At 36.0% G+C, this 17,930-nt stretch overlaps 1 protein-coding gene across 1 annotated transcript in view; it reads left to right on the forward strand.

The window, feature by feature from the left end:
- The first annotated feature begins 1,594 nt into the window (after positions 1-1,594).
- Positions 1,595-17,930, forward strand: part of LOC120420966 (neuronal acetylcholine receptor subunit alpha-7-like) — a 209,487-nt gene continuing 193,151 nt past the window's right edge. The window contains exon 1 of the mRNA XM_039584098.2: positions 1,595-2,845. The gene's annotated coding sequence lies outside the window, so the exon portion shown is untranslated. The remainder of the gene's footprint in view (positions 2,846-17,930) is intronic.

Raw genomic sequence — 17,930 nt, forward strand, 5'->3', positions numbered from 1 at the left:
TGACATTCAGCGAAATTAAATTCGAAGCAAATCCTCCAGAGTGACATAATTCCATCCGAACGCCCGAACATGAAGAAGTGGAAGACGCAGCAGAATATGCTCGGAGCAGTTTTCAGCTGCCATCTTTGCGTTTGTTGTCGTTGTTGTTGTTGTTCTTGCCGTCAGGCCTTGGCATACATAACCTTAAGCTGCAGCAGCCTTGGCAGGAGCAAAAAGGATAACGGCAGCAACAGCAGCAACAACAACAAGAACAATGAATATGTACGGCGAATGGTATAGGATCTTACTTGAGCAAACAATCAGCCCCCCGGTACACCCGCACACACCTCACACACACACATGCACGCACAGTTACAGCGAAACAGACACAAACGCGACATTCGCCATATTTTTTGCATCGTCCTTGTTTTTGAGGAGAAGGTTACTGAAGCCTTTTACACTGAGGGCCGAATACGCAGCCGAGTCATCGGAAGGTATGTTTAATACGTTAAAATATTGCAGTCTTGATATAAAAAGGAATATCTTGAATGCATGTAAAAAGCTTTTAAACAATGGTTGAAAAGCAAGTTTACACATATACGCGGACGAGGTCCAATTAATTGAGCACACACACATTTGTTTTTTAAAATGATGTATTTCCTTATTTTCAACTAAAAGCCATTGAAATTTACCTAAGTTTTAATGGAATTTAGTGTGTTTTACTTAATTTATTGAAAAAAAAAAAAATATAGCCCATAAATCTCTTTAAACAAATCCGAAAGCATAAAATAAATTGTGATTTAAACATAGAAAAACTATCCTCAACCTAATTACAGGAAAAATTAAGAAGAAAATTATTTATTTATTATTAATTTGTTTGAATTTTGATAAGGCTTCATCCATAAAGTACGTCACGCTAAAATCAGCCAAGATTTACCCCCCCCTCCCCCCCTTTTTCACGCTTTTTTGGGACAAATTTCAATTTATAATTCTGTGCCTCGCGCTCGTATTGTTCCCTTCCGGCGGCGGCTGCGACCACCCTCCACTCTCTCTCTCAGAAACTTGTTTCTCTCTCTCGCGAGAGAGAGCGCAAGCTGGTGGGAAAACTCTATTGTTCCTGTGGTGTGAAAAACTGTTGCCTCTCTCTCTCTGTCGCCATTGCTAGGCAACCCCGTCCGTGGTCCTGGCACACTGTTGCGTGAGTTGTGTGTTATCAGTGAGTGGCGTGAGCGTGAGAGAACAAAGGGGCGCCGCGGCGCCCACACAGCGAGTCACGTGAGAGAGTGACAGGTTGGGAAGGGTTGCCAGCGCGCGAGCTGCGCTCGCGATTGTTTTTATTTTCTTATCACACTTTGGTGAGAGTGAGTGGGGACGTCCTGGTGAGTGACTGTTGCGCGGGGGTACTTGTTGAGAGTCGTCCTTTGCTGGTTGGGGAGAGAGCGCGCGCGCGCGCTTGGCGTGTAGCAGGTTGCACACGTGGTTCGCGGCGGGTGCCGAAGTCGGTTGTACTAAAAATGGGGGTTCGGGATTGAGTGACGGGGCTTCGGGTGAGTGCGTGCTAAAATCAGGGAGACCAGCTCGCACGGCGGAGCCCGTGCTCCAGTTGGTGTTCCGGTTTAGGGTCGTGCTGTTGTTTTTGTATAAATTTGTTACTTAATGCTTTAAATATATGTGCAGTGACAGTATACTTTTTCTTTTTGATTTTTGATAACACTATTAGCCACCTTTTATCTTCGTGCGTGAGAGGCGAAGCGAATTTAAGGGCTCAAGTGTGTAGTTTTGTCGCGAAAAAAAGGACGGACGGACGGGCGGGAGCGTTTCACGGAAAACCTGGAGCAATCCGCAGCAACTCCAGCAGCTCGAGAGTGAGAGGGTGGCCCCCTCACAGAGTTAAGATGATTAGCAGTGGAAGCAGTAGTGGCTGCGGTAGGATGCAGGGGCAGCCCCAGCAAAACGCTGGTACCAGTTGAGGAAGGACAAACGGAGTGCAGCAGCAGCTCGGGATGAGCTGCTGGTGAGCGTTCGGTCCGGTTATCCGTCGTTGGAACAGGTTGAAGAAGATGCCGTCAGTGGCAGCAGCAACGGTGGTGATCCCAGTGCCGCGGGGGATGTTGTGTAATTCCTGCTGAGAATCCCGGGACGGCAGTGTTGGAATACGGTGTCACTGTGTGTGTGTGTTTGTGTGGATGCAGCTCAAGGAAAAGATGGATTTCTCACGCAGGACTTCGCGATAAGGACCTGCGGACGGCCAGCAGTTGGAAGTGCCAGCTGAAGAGGATAACCTGGAAAGCTTTGTTGTGTGGGGGAACTTCCCGTAGAAAGAAACCGCGAAAGCAGTGCCCGTGTGAAAACGCGAAGAAAAGCTCAAAGAAAAACGGAGAACCCAAAAGGATCAGTGGGAAGATTTTCGCGGTGCCTGGTGGAAAATCTGTGGGAGTGAAAAACGCAAAGAGTAGAAGGCAGCAGCAGTGCTGGAAGAAGCTGTGCTGAAAAGAGCGCCCGCTCCGGAAAAGTGAGTGAGTGCCCTCGGAAAAACCCGTGAGCGAGAGCAGAACTATCTCGCGAGGAGAGTGAGACCACCCCGTTCGGAAGACCCCGGAGTTGTGTGGCCAACCTGGTCCAAGATCCGCGGGAGTGAGTGTTGTGTGTTCCGCGGTGTAGCACGGTGCGCTACTGGAAAGTATGTGTACGCGGTCGTCCGAATTTTCCGAAAAGCTGTAACAGCTCTCACTCTCCACCAAGGAGCATACACACACCTACACACGGTGCGTGCGTGTGTGTGTGTGCACTTGTGCGTACGGCGCGTCGGTGTGTGTGTTCGCGTGCGTCTCGCTGGATCCTGATAATGTTCCAGCTCAAAGATGTGGTAATAAATCGGAAATCAATCCCTAAGCTCCTAGTTCTTCCCCAAAATCGAAACCATTCGATTCCGAAGGACTGTTCCCAAAAACCACCTGCTGAACTGTGTGTGTGAAAATCAGAACAAGGATTATGGATATTTCGCCACCAACAAAAAGGAAAATTCTAAGGTTACCCCCCAACCCCACACCCACAAATCTCCCCCACCCCGTTACAAGAGATTGATAAGAGAGAGCGCCAAGATTGCGCACACACCACAACGCTTGGCGTGTGTGTGTGTGCGTACGCACACTTACATTGAAGCCGTTGAACAATGGGGGGACCCGAGCGGGCGCATAAAAAATTTGTCCTTCAAAAGTGTGTTCTAAAAATTTTCCCTCCCCGCGTCTCTCGGTGTAACTGTGTGTGGTTGTGTGTGTGTGTGGGTGAAGGCAGCCTCCAACAACCTGTTCTCGCGGTGATGGAATCGAATGGACTCGCGTGTGGACAATTGTGTTGTGAAAAAGCGGAAAAACCATCCTGCAAACTGCACTCTAATTGAATGGACTATGAAAAGGGCGGGTGGGAAATGCTGAAACATCAAAGGTGTCGATGAATGGTAGAGTCGTGTGAAAAAATCGCTTTTGAAGCGTTAATTGGTGGTTGATTTTGGTGAATTTGAGTGATTTTTCGGGTTTTTCAGAAGGGGTATTGGATTTGAAAGATGATGATGGTGGAAATTTAGTTTGATTTAGGTGTTACATAATTGAACATATTGAATTCTAAAACCATGTCTGTAATGATTCAACCAAAGGTGTAAAATTAATTTCCCTCTAATCAAAGGAACTGTAACTGTGCAAATTTACATAAAAAATATGTTCATAACTTTCTTGATTTATTTTAATAGTTTGTAGAAAATGATAAATATTATGGATACGATGACTGATAAACTTTACAGTAATTTTTTTGTGAAACTTTTGATAAAATTTGTATTTTCATTTCATGTTTCCCGAAAAATATAATGAAGAATTAAAACAGACAAATACAATGTTTAACACAAATTTTTCAAAAAAAAAAATCATTTGAATTTAATTGAACCACAGTTCAGACTTAATTATTTGGACAGTTGCATTAAACCATACGTAAACAAATATTATAACGGAAATTAAAAAAAAATGAGCTAAAATGTCTTCACTATTTTATTTATTTTATTGTTTTCTATCTTGAAAAAAAGTTTTACTGACGCTCAAAACCTGTGCTGTTTTAACACATTGTTCTTTGTAGAAAATAAAATACCTTTCTTAAGTAAGAAAGGCAAACGCATATCCGTAGTAACAGTTCAATAGGGCGAATTTGCGTTTGTAAACAAGCAGTCTATCCCCTTCTTACTTGACGTGAACTGTCACTTGAGCAAAAGGGATAGACTGCTTGTTTACAAATGCAGATTCGCCCTGTTGAACTGTTACTAAGGATATTTTCCTATGCCAGAAAAACGTTCCTATTGATTAAATACAACACAATCCTTTGAACAATGCTGCAAATAATTGTTGCACGATGAAATTCAGTCAAATGATTTTAGATTGATTTAAAATTAATTTTTTGTTTTAAATTTTTATAAATTTTTTGTTGTAGGTTCTTTTTAGTGTTTATGTTTAATCAATTTAGCTTTAAGTTTTTGACTAGTGGCTCTAGATAGAAATCTAACTCTATTTTGTTTCGACTTCAGTTTTTAATATGAAATAATAAAAAAATATCCACTGTATCTCAGCAATCAGAGCCCCTACTTTCAATATCGAATAGACAATGTATATGAAATTGTCTGTACTTCTCGAAAAAAAAAATCAGGATGGACACTTTGGATTTTTGTAATCGAGATTAGAAATTGATTTTTTTTAGTTTAAAACCAAATTTAAGTGACTCAATCTTAAAATCTGCACATTTTGTAAATTTTGGTAATTCGATTGTAAATTTAAATTAATTCTATTTAAAGTTGATTAAAAAAAAACGAGTGTAAAACTTATGTTATCTTAAAAAACACATTTTAAAATGTAATAAATCATAAAAATAGGTTTTGGGAAATTGTTTTCCGGTCAATATTAAAATCGGTATGGGTAATTCTCTACCAACTCACACGAAATCGGGAAAAGTTGCCCCGACCCCTCTTCGATTTGCGTGAAACTTTGTCCTAAAGGGTAACTTTTGTCCCTGATCACGAATCCGAGGTCCGTTTTTTGATATCTCGTGACGGAGGGGCGGTACGACCCCTTCCATTTTTGAACATGCGAAAAAAGAGGTGTTTTTCAATAATTTGCAGCCTGAAACGGTGATGAGATAGAAATTTGGTGTCAAAGGGTTTTTTATGTAAAATTATACGCCCGATTTGATGGCGTACTCAGAATTTCGAAAAAACGTATTTTTCATCGAAAAAAACACTAAAAAAGTTTTAAAAATTCTCCCATTTTCCGTTACTCGACTGTAAAAAATTTTGGAACATGTCATTTTATGGAAAATTTAATGTACTTTTCGAATCTACATTGTCCCAGAAGGGTCATTTTTTCATTTAGAACAAAATTTTTCATTTTAAAATTTCGTGTTTTTTCTAACTTTGCAGGGTTATTTTTTAGAGTGTAACAATGTTCTACAAAGTTGTAGAGCAGACAATTACAAAAATTTTGATATGTAGACATAAGGGGTTTGCTTATAAACATCACAAGTTATCGCGATTTTACGAAAAAAAGTTTTGAAAAAGTTACTTTTTGCGTTTCTCTTTGTTTCGTCGTCCGTGTCTGTCGCGGGTGACCATGAACGGCCATGATCGATGACGACCAACTTTTTCAAAACTTTTTTTCGTAAAATCGCGATAACTCGTGTTGTTTATAAGCAAACCCCTTATGTCTAGATATCAAAATTTTTATAATTGTCTGCTCTACAACTTTGTAGAACATTGTTACACTCTAAAAAATAACCCTGCAAAGTTAGAAAAAACACGAAATTTTAAAATGAAAAATTTTGTTCTAAATGAAAAAATGACCCTTCTGGGACAATGTAGATTCGAAAAGTACATTAAATTTCCCATAAAATGACATGTTCCAAAATTTTTTACAGTCAAGTAACGGAAAATGGGAGAATTTTTAAAACTTTTTTAGTGTTTTTTTCGATGAAAAATACGTTTTTTCGGAATTCTGAGTACGCCATGAAATCGGGCGTCTAATTTTACATAAAAGTCCCTTTGACACCAAATTTCTATCTCATCACCGTTTCAGGCTGCAAATTATTGAAAAACACCTCTTTTTTCGCATGCTCAAAAATGGAAGGGGTCGTACCGCCCCTCCGTCACGAGATATCAAAAAACGGACCTCGGATTCGTGATCAGGGACAAAAGTTACCCCTTAGGACAAAGTTTCACGCAAATCGAAGAGGGGTCGGGGCAACTGCTGTGTGAGTTGGCGGAGAATTACCCGTATTTGTTATCATATACCTTTTTTCAAATAGTTTTCATTATTACTAACAACTTTGCCGAAGACACCAAATCGATCAGAAAATTCCTTGAAATGATAGAGATTTTCGAATATTTACCTACAATTTTTGTATGAACAGTAGGGTGACAAATAAAAAATGAACATCAGGGATACCCCCTGATTCGATTCCTCAGGCAAAAATAAGTAACTGTGAAAAATTTTAGCAAAATCGGTTAAGGGTTAAAGGTTCGCTTTTTATCGTTAAAGTTGGAAAAAAACTGTTCATACAAAAAAATCTTCTTTAAATTGCTAATAACTCGTCAGGATTAATTCGGATCGTTTTGCGGTCAACAACAATGTTGTTTGTCATTAATTTTTACATAAGAATTTCACACTTGACAATGATTTGATACATTTAACGGAAATGGATTTTTTCCCCGTACATTTTTTCGAACATTCAAACTTCATCGATAAAAAGCGACCCTTAGCCCTTAATGGATTTGGCTCAAAATTGAAAGTTACTTATTTTTACCTAAACAAACGAGCCAGGGAGTATCTCTTAAGATTTTCCAAAATGTTATTTTTTTCTTGTTGCCCTAATGTACAGCTGCCTAAATTGTATGGAGCCTTGTAAGGGTGAACCAATGACACAAAATGGCTTCTTTGGTTATACTGTCAAAAATTAGTAAAATTTTATTAAATTCCAGAAATCGTCATAAATTTGCTATAATCTTTATCAACTAATTTTATTTCAAATGGAAACAATTTATAGTCCAGTCACGAGTATCCGAAGGCAAAAGACAAAAAATACAAAATTAAATATTTTTTCATCGCCATTTTGGCCGCCATAATGCATTTAAAATGTTTAAATCACTTCAGAGTAGTTTAGGGGTCCAAAATAAGACAATAAAAAAATCGTGTGATTCGATTATTCGAAGTGAAATTTATTCAAGGCCTTTGGATAATCGAGTATGGACTGTAAAATAAATTCTTGATAGTTTAAATGATTGATTTTTTATTTTTAATAATATTTTTAGCACTGAATTTTAAAGAAAGGTGTGAAAGACAAAAAGTCAGAATTATTAGGTTCTCTGTATTTATTTTGTTAATGTTCAATATAATTTGGGCCGTTGTAAATATTTTTCAATGTTTATGTCGCCTTTTCTTAAAAATTAGGCCGAAAAATAATGGTGTAAAAAAAATCAAAAAACTTCAACACGTCTAATCAACTGGAAACAATATTGAAATGCATTTTCTGAGTTCCAAATTATATTTTTAGCATGTTTAGGATCAGTTATAAAATATTTTTGATTTGTGAAATTCACAAAAATTGCGCGAATTTTTTTTCCTCGGAATTTAGATGCTTTGAAAAAAAAAATGATTGAAAAACAAGCAGCAAATGCATTTTACAACATTTTTTTCATCTAAATGTTACAATTTTGAAATGGGGATTACCTATACTTTGGAACACATCATAATCAAAATTTGAAGATTTTTCTTAAGGTGAACAAATTGAATTATAATGCATGAATAATTAGACTAATTCGCTGAGCAAATTTGCAAACATAAAACATTGAATATTTTCCCCTTTTATTCAATCATACGCTTAAAAAATCCGCTCTAGTAGGTGATTTAAACGGCTGCTTTTTCCTCCAACTAGAGAAGCATCGCAAAAGCTCACAGAAGAAGGGCAGGCTCAGTTTTTCCACTCGTCGCTCGGCCGTGTGTACGACACGACACGGGTTTGTAACCACCCACGCGCGCTCTCACTCACAAACCACAGTCAGTCGTCACAGCAAAACGAAGTGAAACGAAACCCGAGCGGTTCGGCTGCTGGCAGCTGCTGCGGGCCTCGAATTGAAATTCATTCATGAAGAATGCTGAGGCTTGGAAATGTGTGTGTGTGTTTGGGTGGGAGGTGCTTTCCAGCAGAAATACTAGGATTTTTTTCTAGCAGCTTTTTTTTTTCTGTGTTTTTGGTCTGTTGAGGTTCGATGCTGGGGGGAAAATTGCTTCAGCTGCTGTGGTTGAAGCGCCTCAAGGACGACGATTTCGACTGTGGATGAGAACTGGGAGTAAGGATTTTTTTAGGACAGTTATGAGGAAATAAGTCAACTGATTGCGATTTAGTGACAGTTGAGATTTGATAATTTTTTTTTGCATGATTATTATTTTTATGCAACCAAAGTTTTAACTGTCGTCATTAAGCAAACCTTAGTGAAGAAAAACAAATTCAAGGCTAGAATAAAATGACACAATCTGCAAACATTCTACCAAAATAATTAACACCTAACTACCAGCCTGGTTGACATCCATTCCAGAACGCCATCCTTCCAGATGAAGCTCCAAGAAGCGAATTAACGTCTGCATTGCACATTAATTACCATAATTAGCCGAATCGTGGTAATTACGAGCACGAAAACGCTTTCTCCCCGTCGAATAAATTTTGTCCCCTACACCTTTTGCGTGTTGTTTGTTGTTGTAAGGGTATTTGTTTATTCGTGTAATGCAGGGTACTTGTATTACACGAACCAAGTTTCATTTTCCGTATACTGAAACTTTTCTGGCACTTGTTTCCGGCCAGTTTTTTTCCCAACTTTAAACTAAGAGCAAACGGAAGGCAGAGCGGGAAAAAACACTGTTTCATTAACAGACGACAGAATCACGAAAATTGTCACGGTTCTGTCCAAACCAAACATGAACCCCCCTTTTCCGTCATGGTGCTCCTGAAGTTTTAGGGCAAGTTTGGTAGAGCAAGAGGAAGTAACCGAACCGAATATCTTATCTGCTGTTGGGGTCTGGAACTGTGGGTTTTCAGTTTTGGGTGGTGCCCTTCACAGTGCGCATTTAAGAAAATAGATAAATTTTGTAAAATTATTGAAACCAGAAAAAACGTTTTTTTTATTAGCACTTTACTTATTTCAATTTCAAAATCGATTTCATCAAATTTTGTTTTCTTGGTGAAATCGTTTTTGATGATAATATTGGGTAAATAAATTAAAATGGTAAAAATGTGGAAATAAAAAAGGCAATAAAAAGAGTGCTTTACATAGGAATGCACTTTTTTCACTAGGGTGACAGTTGTTGAGCGTTAAAGTTTGTATGGGAAAGGTGGCGCTGGTCTCGTCCAAATTTGTCCAAGAGTAAAATTCTTGTAGGAAATTTCCTTTGTCGAAATTAAATTTGAAAAAATTCTGCAGTATACTTACTCTAACTTATTGTTATTGCAATATGGGTATCAAATGATGGGAATTTTTCCATACATTTCGAATGTAATAACAACATTTTTGAAAATATTCCAAATTTTCACAAAACTACGTATTTACTCAAAATTCCAGTTTTTTTACAATATGGGTATCAATAATCGGAATTTTTCCATATATTTCGAATGTTATACCAACATTTTCGAAAATACTTTACTTATTTCAATTTCTAAACTTTACTTATTTCACTTTACTTATTCCAATTTCAAAATCGATTTCATCAAGTTTTGTTTTCTTGATGGAATCATTTTTGATGATAATATTGTGTAAATAAATTAAAATGGTAAAAATGTGGAAGTAAAAAAGGCAATAAAAAGAGTCGTTTAAATAGGATTGCGCTTTTCCACTAGAGTGACAGTTGTTGAGCGTTAATGTTTGTATGGGAAAAGGTGGTTGGTCTCGTCCAAATTTGTCCAAGAGTAAAATTCTTGTAGGAAATTTACTTTGTCGAAATTAAATTTAAAAAAAAATCTGCTATACTTATTCAAACTTATTGTTATTGCATTATGGGTATTAAATGATCGGAATTTGTCCATACATTTTGAATGTAATAACAACATTTTTGAAAACACTACAAAAAAATCAGTTTTTTACAATATGGGTATAAAATGATCGGGATTTTTTCATACATTTCGGCATACATTTTTTGGCAATCACATCGAAAAATGGATTGAAAAATTATTAAAAACAGCAGATTGGCAAAAGATAATTTTTGGAGAATGTAAAATAGGCCCAAATCGGCCCAATGGTGTTATAAAACAAAAAAACAATCAAGATAAATGCATTAAAAATACTTTAAAATGAATGAAGAAAACATAAGTCAATAGATGAAAAATGTTGTAGATCAAGCCTTCTGAATATGGACAAAAAATGGAAAAAAAAATCTAAAAAATTGGTCATTAGTCTTAATAAATTTTTAAATTAGATTAACGAATGGATTCAAATTTGGAATTCAATTTAAATGTATCTTTTCATAATAATATAAATTTCTGCTGCTTAGAAAATTAATTTTGTGGCATGTTTCAAAAAATGTTCACATTGACAAAAGAAAAAAGAAACATTGACAAAAGAAAAAAAATACGAAATTTTTGAATTCTGTTTCAAAAACACCTAAAATTTGTAATCATAAAAAATTTATCTGTTCTAAGTGGAAATTGTCCATAAACCGATAATACAGTTTGCTTTTTAATTCGAAATCATTTCCATTTTGATAATTATGTTATTTTGAGAGTCTTAAAATAATAGTATTTATTTTTCTCCTGGACACATAAATTAGTTTTTTCAAAATGCTGAACTTGATTTTAAGACAACAATTTCACAAAAATCGTACATTGAAATTCGCTTTACAGTTTGAGAATGATGTTTGTATCAAAAAAGTGGTTCAATTTTAATGCTTCAAAGGTATCAAATCTTCTGCTTATCTAATACAAAAAATCTATCAAAAACTTGTAGGTAGTTTTCAAGACCAATCTAAAAAACATTTTTAATTGAGAAGCTTTGAGTGTTGGAAAAATTTCACTTGCATTTTTCTCAGTTTGCTTTTTATGCGTTTATGGGCAATTTAGCTCAAGTTGAAACATTTTTATAATATTGCAAATTTGAACAAAAATCACTTTTTATTACGAATATATTTTCAAATTCAAATTTCAAAAGTTTTGACACAACTCAGCAATTGCAAAAATAGCTGCATTTGTTCTAGTAAAGGGAACTACAGTTTTTAGGGGTTAGATACATGTTAGTCGGTATTATTTCTTACTGTTTTTTTTACTGATTTGAGCTCATATTTGAATAATTGTTATGTCTCTCATATTTTTCTACGTCAATTTATTTAAAATTCATATTGATTTTTTTTTACACTTTTGGATTTTTCGAAGCATGTTTTCAAAATCTGGCTTCTTTGTTCACACGGAATATATATTGGGAGTCTTCACCAGAAACTCCAGTTAAATTGGCTATATTTACAGAAAAATGCGATGAAAGTTTGGCGGTTAATTCTAAATTTGTAATTTGTTGAATTATTAGATACGATAACTTATTAGTTAACTCTTTTAATCAGGTTAGTTGACTTTGCCCGTGATAAATTCTCAATATGAAATCTGAAGTTCAAATCATGAAATATCTTGAAGCAACTTTTAAAAGACCAATTAGTTAACTCGGTTATCCGAAGGTTTGTATTGGACTTACCGGAGCGTTTGGTACGGTATGTCCACGCATCCCTCCTCCCCTGTCGATTCTGTGAAATGTGATCCGTTCTCAGAATCCTCTCTGCGGTAAACACAACGCAGTAGGGCTGGCCGCTTTAATTTTTGTTTTACATTTTCGGATGTTCTCGGATGTACTGCAATTATTAATATTGACAAGAAAAGTGCTTGGGGCGTCACCTAACCACAAGACTTTCCAGCATGCTTTCATCGGACTGGCTGCGTTTGTGTTAGATTAGATTAGATTAGATTATCCGAAGGTTTGTATTGGACTTCGGATAATTGAATCACGAACAAAAACATTTTTTCCTTAATTTTTTTATTTTCTTTCGATTTGTTTTTCGACATCGAATTTAAGTTCTGCGACCTTATTTTTGTCCAAATTTGAATGGTTGATTTCCTAGTAAATAACCAAATTATGTATTTCCTCAATATTCTTGTATCATAAATTTAAACTCAGTTAAGAGTCGTCAAAAATAAGACAACATTTTTGTTTTTAGATTCGATTGTCTGAAGTGAGATTTTTCCAAGACCGTAAGAAAATTGAGTCTGGATTGTATTTTTTTGGATAAATTATTGTTAATTTACAAGTGGTTTCACTGTTTTCAATTTAAAATGCTAATATTTTTTCAACATACAATTACCTGTCTGTCAACTTTCAAGTTTCATATCTGTTCCACGGACAAAATCCTTTTTCCTTCCCAGCGCTTATCTCATCAACCAAGTTACAAGGTTTTTTAAAACTAAGAGCGATGGAAGTAAAGGGAGGAAAAATGCTGTAGTACAAGTTCTGGGAACCTGCTGCAAAGCCCACACATCTCATATCACGGTGTTGATGGTCCTTGCCGGGTCCCATCCCCGCCTCCCCACTTTTATGGTCGTGTACCCGCATACTGTCATGTCCTTACGCTCATTTCCCCTCCCTCAATTTTACTCCTCTTTTTCCTTGCCTCCCACGTGGAACTCTGAGCAACTCTCAACAACAGCTGGATGCTGGATATGTGTATTATTGCTAAAAGTTCTGTTGTAGTCCTTCTACCCTTCCTTTGCGTCCTGCAGTACACCGTACTTGCGTGGGAGTGAGAAAAGGGGAGCGGAGTTGGAAAATGTCCTTCAACACACGGACACGGACACGAACACACTACTTGTGCGAACGTATACAACACCAACAACAAAAGTGCCAGGATGAAGTGGCAGAACCGAAAAAAATTGAATACCAGAAACAGTGACAAAAAACATATGTAAACTCTTATTCCGTTAACCAACTTGTTTGGAACAAACACACACACACGCAGATAGAGAGGGTCCAGGCGACACCCCCTCGAGGGGTGGCACACGTGGCGAGGCTCTTCGTCGTGTCAGTCTCAACATCTACCAGCAGCAGGCAAACAACAACAACACCAACTACGACGAAGACAACGGGAAACCCGGGGTTCTTTTTTGCATATAAAGGGTAGAAAAGTGGGTCTTTGATGAACAAAACTGGTGGACCATCCCGGGATGAGTGTGTGATTTGCATATCTGCTGGAGAAGTTGGAACTGCTGCTGCTGCTGTTGGTCCTGTTGTTATGTGTGTGTGTGGAAATAGATCAAACAAGGGATTTTGAAAAGTGGATTCTGGGAAGGATAAAGTTTGAACAAGTTGAATCGGTTCTTTCTAAGCTGGAACTAGAAATCTCGAGATAAAAATGATCTCGATGGAAACTTTGCCTGCAAGTAGAATGATGTGGAATACTTTAATAAGTAGAATTAAAATATGTGTGCAAAATTAAATTTGATTCTTGATGATTATTAATGATATTTTTTTCAATAAAATGTCATTAATTACCAAAAAATGAGTAGTTTGCTAGAATATCTCAAAAAAAATAATGTTTTAATTTTTGATCCAAATAAGACATCATTTGTTTCCCTATACAAGTCTCCATACCAATTTTGGGCTGTCCATTGAAAAATGCTGGGCAAATATTCGAAAATTTGAATCTTGAGAACGGATTTTTTTTTATCGATTTGGTGTCTTTGGCAAAATTTTAGGTTATAAAATATTCGAATAAAATAGGTACAAAAGAAAAAAAAACTTTTTATTACAGAAACTCGATTTTAACCAACTGTACCCACATTATTTTTTTCTCATTTTTGGACAAAAAGTATAAACTTCTAAGTTTTTGGGTATGTTATTCGTCAACCTGGTTTAGACAATCATCATACAAACATGACGAAATCCAGTCTGCAACCCGCTAAGATCACCATCTCCATGCGAATGCGAATGATGGATGCTTAGTTTTTCGCTAAGTTTTGATTTTTGAAAAATTTGTGATTTTTGGAAAAGAATCGGATTCAAACAATACTTTAGTGATTTTTTTTTTATCAAGACACCGTTTTCGAGTTAAAGCTATTTTAAGGTGTATATTTTCAAAAAATTGCCTTTGTTTATATTTTATTTTAATATTAAAATTTTTATAAGATGGAAACTAGTGATCCGATTTTTAATGTTAAAAACAGAAACTCGAGTGAAATTTTCTCAACCTGAACAGTGTTTTCAGATGTCAGATTTCAAAAGGGCCTAACAATTCGAAGGACTTAACAATTGGATGCTCCTGAGCATCCATTCGTTGCTGAGAAGTTCAACTTTTCAACATTCGTGTCGAATACTTTTCGATACTGATTTGGGGGTTGACAATTATCTTGACGACACATGGCATTCAAGTGGACAAACAAACGTTTCAATAACAAAAATCCAAATTCAATTGTATTCTACTCATTGCATAACTTGATTTCCCAGCATTCGTCGTGTTTATCCAACTCGGTTCAATTTTTCAGCCCGTCTGAATAGTGCTCTCAAGAAAGGCAAAAACAAATTGATAGCTCGTTACAACCTCATGGTAAATATTTACGATTATTTATGTCAAGGCATGATTTTGTGATTTTTTTGACTTTCTGAAAGAATTTAAAAAATTAAGAATTTTCGAAGTGGGCTATAGGCTTCAGAAACATTTTTTTTAATATTTTTTATTAAATATAAGATTATGTTTTTTGTACAAAGAACTACAAATTACATGAGAATATTAAAAATGATAATTTAAAAAATAGATTTTTTTAACGGTTGTAGTGTTTCAAAAAGAGTAAACTTAATATTTTCCAGTTTTTTTTTGTGGGTCCCTCTTATTCCGTTGCAAATATTTTTCAAAGTTTATGTTGTTTCTCCCCCTCAAAATGTGTCCGAAAAATCAGGGGGCAAAGAAATATTTTTTCAAAAAACTTGAAAATTTTAATGAAAATAGAAGTTTAATCAAAAGACAACAAATTTAAATGCATTTTCCTGCATTTAAAATCATATTTAGCATGCCTGGGATCGATCAAAAATATTTTGATTTTTTTGTGAAGTTCCGTTGTACAGCAGCGCAAAATAATTTTCTATCGGCGAAAAAATAAATTTCGTCAATTTTTAGATATTTTGAAAACTAATGATTGCAAAATGCAAAATGCGAACAGTTTTTCCATTGAAATTTTAATACCAAGCCTTGTAATTTAAATTTTTATACTTTTTATTTGTTTGCCCCCCCCCCCTCCCTCCATCCTCTTTGATCAGAGTCGAGGGATATAAACATCAAAAAATGTTTGCAACGGCCTTTATTCAATGAAAAAAAAACACTTTTTTTGTAATTTTTTTGCTAAATAATCATTTTAAATATTTTATTTATTTTGCTAACAAAATAAAATTGATGAAAACAAGTTTTAATGTGTAATTTATACAGCTTGCAATCCTCTGTTCGTCGGCATTGAAATTTAATATTGGACACCATGAATTGAAGTAAAATATCAGACGATAAAATTAAATATTGCCTTGTTAACTTTTTTCCAAATGCATCGTTATTCGTTATGCTTTGTTTTGAATGAAATTTTTGTTGATTGCAATATACAATTCTCTGAAACTTTGGATAAGTTTTTTTTGCATTTTTTTTATTTGGATGAAACATTGTGTATAATTTTTCTTTTACTAAAGAAGTAATTTTGCATGATTACACAAAGACTATTTAAATGTTAAAAAGTATGACTCTATATAACGGATTTTATGATCGAATTGTCTTTGGAAAATTAGAAGTATTGCTTAGAACTTTTCGGAAAAAAGCAGTTACATTCCCAAAAAAATAACCAATTTTATGACTCTGCGCTAAATAATTTTTTTGAAAATTCACTTAATTGAATATGTTTTAGATGACGAAAAATGCCATCTTTAAAGCTATGGCACTAGTTGATCAAATTAATTTGGCAGTGTTGTCAATTTTTCCAAAAAAAAAAAAAAAAATGTCGAAAATTTAAATGTAAAGCCAAAACAATTGAAAATTACTTTTTTTTTTAATTTCAATATCGTGTCCCGTTTTCAAGTAATTGCCTCCTAAAAATGATTCTTGGTTGAATCCGAACGCAAGGATCCTGCTTGTCGGTTCAAACATCAGAAATCACTCACTCATCGTCGACCAAATTTTTGCCTACTGGAGCGCGCAACCATTCGCGAGCGGACACGACTTGCTAGCTGCCAGCGGCTTGGTCAATCGCTTCACACAGCGATACAAATACTTCGTGAACTTCGAATTGAAAACGAATTCGCTCAGAGAGGAGAGAAAAGAACAAAATTCCAGCGAAACATATTTTTAATATTTATGATTTTAAGCAGTTTCATAAATGATCAAACCAAGCCGATCGCAGACTATTTTGAGTCAGCTTTGAGTGACATAGCGTAATCGGTCTCTCTGAGCCATTCGCTTTACTAGCCGATTCGAGTGAGAGGGAGAGCAAAGGGAGAGTATTCAGTAGCGATTAGTGTGGAAATGATAAATGGTAGAAAACGGCCAGAGATGTTTTGCATCAGAGGTTCGACTTGCAAGTGAATGAGTCTTAGTAGACACAATGCTTCTGCACTTCTGTTGGACACTCTTTTTTTATCATATATGAGAAAATAAAACTAATGTTTCGTACACTTGCACCTGCAAGTATCATGCAATATGTATTTTATATTGCAGAAAAAAAAAACATTAATGGCACAAACTTTAACCTACCATATAACGCACAGCTCTAGCACAAACCACTTTGCCAGTGGTTCATAAAAGGGGGCTTCAACAGTTATCCGCTCCATTCCCCCGAGTCCAGCATCCATTATTCACCTAGAGCAAACAAATTTACAATGCGTTTGATCTCTCCCGGTGGCTCGCTCGGTTTGACCACTAATAACCTGGCCCGGGCTGGCAGCCCTTGTCATCTGTTGAGCCTCACTGAGCAAAATACATCAAAGTTTTTTGTTTTGTTCAGGTTTACACTCAATTACCCCTAAAAAAGACGAATATTTTTGTAAATATTCTAACATTAAAATAATACAACTGAGTGTAAAAACTGAATCACTGGGACTAATCCCGTTATTCATGTAATATTATGATGATGTTGGCCAGTGCATTGGAAAATTCCACCACTGTCCGGATAAATTACTATTATTTGCGAGGAAGCTCTTGCCACTCTGACGAGGGTGCGGTTTTATAATAATTCCTCTCAATACCTGTGCGGGAGGGATGAAACCAGGTTGGATAAAAGCTGTGGTCGGGATCCATTTGTGGCACTGGATTTGGCACTAATTGCAATCGTGGTACACGGGGTAACACCATCGCGTTGGGGGGAAAATATCGCATTAATCATAACATATTCATATCGGATCCACCCCCCCCCCTTTCAGGAGTGCGAAATGCAAAATATTGGTGGCTGATTGTGATCAAATACATATTTCAGAAGGCCTGTGGCAATTGCTTTTCGATAATTAGCAAATGTTTGTTCGCTGCACGTTGGGATGCTGCGTTTGGGTGACTATGCACGGTATTTGTCCTAATGATAATATTGGAATGACCTAGGTTTGATTCACCTGGATAATTATAACTAGAGGAGTGGTGTTCGGGGTGTTGTTTTTACCAATACGATGAATATCAAAGCTATTTGAGTTGAAATTTTCATTTTCAAGCAATTTAATGTTAGTTTTTAGCATCCTTCTGATCTCGTCCAAAGACATCCACTTCAAAAAATATTTGCAACTATCAATCTTCAATTTTATCTGGATTAAGGAATCCTTTTCAAACTCTATTTTTCTTTCTTTTACCTGCTCCAGAGTCGATAAATTTTCACCCAATTCAATCACAAGCGGTTAAGATTTACTC

Source organism: Culex pipiens, chromosome 2 (genome assembly GCF_016801865.2).
Source record: "Culex pipiens pallens isolate TS chromosome 2, TS_CPP_V2, whole genome shotgun sequence".
Lineage (NCBI taxonomy): Eukaryota > Metazoa > Arthropoda > Insecta > Diptera > Culicidae > Culex > Culex pipiens.